This window comes from Aotus nancymaae, unplaced genomic scaffold (genome assembly GCF_030222135.1).
Source record: "Aotus nancymaae isolate 86718 unplaced genomic scaffold, 86718_ANA_hifiasm-v0.15.2.pri h1tg000039l, whole genome shotgun sequence".
NCBI lineage: Eukaryota > Metazoa > Chordata > Mammalia > Primates > Aotidae > Aotus > Aotus nancymaae.
The window spans coordinates 3,117,691-3,120,748 of NW_026988453.1; positions in this window are offsets into that span (position 1 = coordinate 3,117,691).

Consider the following 3,058-nt stretch of genomic DNA (forward strand, 5'->3'; position numbering starts at 1 on the left):
GACTAAGACTTGGTCTCAAAAAAAAAAAAAATCATTTTTGTGTGCCAGGAGATGAAAAAGCTTTGGAGAGACTTATTTATACTGATACAAATTGACCATAAGATTTGCAGAAAATATACAAATGAGGTATATTTGCTAGAGTATGAATGTCTTTATCAGTCCATTCTCTGGAAAGGCTACCCTTCTCTTGCAACTATTTGGAAATGAACCAGAAGTCCTGAGATTTATAGAGTAACTATGATTCTTCAATTATTTCTTCTCCCAATTCCTAAGTAACACATCCTCGTCTAATTCTTTTTGATTTTTCAGATATTGCCAGTAGACTAAATTGATGAGAAGCAGGAGCGGCCACGAGAAACAGACTGCTTGAACTCGGAACTGGGAAGGAAGGGGTGATTTACTTGGCTGGGAGCAAGGTGGCAGAGTTGCCTAACAGTCAAGCTCAAGCTCTCAGGGAAAGTCCCTTCCCTTTAAAGGCTTACAACTCTAGAAATTACATGTGAAAGGGTCTTGGGCCATGGAGTAGGTGTGGGGTACAGTGACTTAGGTGGGGTTTGATCTTGTTTCAGTAAAAGCAATACCTTTCAGAAAGATGCCTCCACACCATGCCTGCTATAGGAGGGCGATTAAGGTGGCGCCCAGTCTGCCAGCCTTTACTTCTCCTATTGAAATGCAGTGTGGAAGTCAAGGGGGCGATGATTTTAGATGCTTAAGGGTGATTAAGGGTCTCCTTCCTCACATGGATTATCTGCTTATCTCATATTCAGTATTCAACTATGTAACCTGGGAAGAATGAGAAAAAATGGTACCGTGAATACTTAGACTTTGAACCCACCTTAACCACAAGAGTTAAGGAATAGGTGTCTCAGAAGGGAGGTTGGAAATGGTCTCAAATAGAAAAGGACACACACAAAGAGGTGTAGGAGAAGCAACTTTATACAAAGGATGAAGGCAATGCCACCTCAGAGTAAACCGTGGCCCACTGTAAGAGAGCAACTTAAAATGCAGCTCACAGCATATGAAATGTCTCCAGTTGAGCTCGAAGGACTAAAGCCCAGGACAAAGCAAAGAGAGAAGCCTCAGATCTTGGCCTGTGTAATTTTCTGTGACTCCAAGATCAAGTAAATAAATAATGGGCAATAACCAACTTCGTTTGGAGCCATTTAAAATGATTGCTTCCTTCAGCAGTGTTGCAGGACACCCAGCACACAGATAGGACCTGACAGGCAGGCGGTCAGGAGATGGCGTGAAGCTATTGGTAGGAAGGCGTCTGGGAAAGAAAAAGCACTTGCCTGAAATCCCCAAAGCTTTCTCCATTAGTGCCTGTTTTAAAATGCCCAGAGCATTTCTGTGAACTATTAAGGGGAGGCAGAGTTACCTAATGAGGCTGTTAAATTCATTAGTTGTGTGCTTGATCTATCTCTGTTTCAAATGTGCATTGGAACAAGGCTTAGGATGTTAAGTCTGTCAGAGGTCATAATCAATAGCAATGTGGTCACTTGGTCCTGAGCCATAGTGAAAGGTTGAAGGCTCCTCCTAAACCCTTTCTTTGAAAATGCAAATGGTTAATTATTGTCATTTGCATCTGCAGCTATGCAAGCTATGATAATGACGTGCTATAATGAAACCTATGCCTCCGGCTATAAGCCGATGACCTGAGGGGCTGAGGGAAGTTTCTCTCCACCTGTGTACAGGGATTCCAGTTTCTAAAGCACGTTAGAAAATCTGGGGAATTGTTCATAACTTAGGGCAAGCTCCTAACTTAGACAAGTTATCTTGGATCTTACCTTCATAACTCCCAGGAATTTTACATGCCAGAGTTTGTTAATCTCCATGTTGCCAAACCCTCACAGAATTTATTTGGGCCAAATACTGTTTAATCATGATTGAATCCTAATTTATAAGTCTCTATCAAAATATGTGCATCAAGGACGCCTTGATTCAAGTCTGTTTTTCTATTAGACCAAAAAGAAAAAAAACTCTGCTTTTTATATAAAGACAGTAATATTCTTAATATTCTTTTTTTCTTTTTTTGAGATGGAGTCTCGCTCTGTCACACAGGCTGGAGTACAGTGGCGCGATCTCAGCTCACTGCAACCTCCGCCCCCCAGGTTCAATTGATTCTCCTGCCTCAGCCTCCCAAGTAGCTGAGATTACAGGCATGTGCCACCATGCCAGGCTGTATTTTTAATAGAGACGAGGTTTTGCCATGTTGGCCAAGCTGGTCACAAAGTCCTGAGCTCACGTGATCCACCCACCTTGGTCTCCCAAAGTGCTGGGATTACAGGTGTGAGCCACTGTGCCCGGCCTTTAAATCTAAACTTTTAATACAAATGTTGACAAGCAGAAGTTAACGGGATCAAGGCATTCAGGATTTGAACCTAGATCGTTTTTACTGTGAAGCCTAAACTCTCTCTGCCTCTACTGTTTTTCTTTTTTGTTTTTTCAGAAACTGCTCTCTATGTGACCCAGGCTAGAGTACAGTGGTGCAATCATAGCTCACTGTAGCCTCAAGCTCCTTGGCTCAAGGTATCCTCCCGCCTCAGCCTCCCAAGTAACTGGGACTACGGGAGGGCCACCATTCCCCGCTGTACTTTTTTCGCCAGGCTGCAGTGCAGTGGTGCGATCTTGGCTCACTACAACCTCCACCCCCCACCCCCGGGTTCAAGCAGTTCTCCTACCCTAGCCTCTCAAGTCTCTGGGACTACAGGTGCGCACCACCACACCCAGCTAATTTTTGCATTTTTTAGTAAAGACAGCGTTTCACCATGTTGGCCAGGATGGTCTCAATCTCTTGACCTTGTGATCTACCCACCTCAGCCTCCCAAAGTGCTGGGATTACAGGCCTGAGCTACCGTGCCCGGCCTTATACTTTTCCTTTTTATTGCTCTCAACTCAGATCCAATACAACGCACTTCGTGTGTGTGCTTTGGTAAAATGGTTTGCCTAAGAGTGATTAGGGTTGGGAAACTTGGAATTATGATGAAGACAGGAGAAAAAGTAACTCCAACCTCCCTCCCAAGCCTTTGTCATCACACGGTTTCATGTTCTTGAGCGT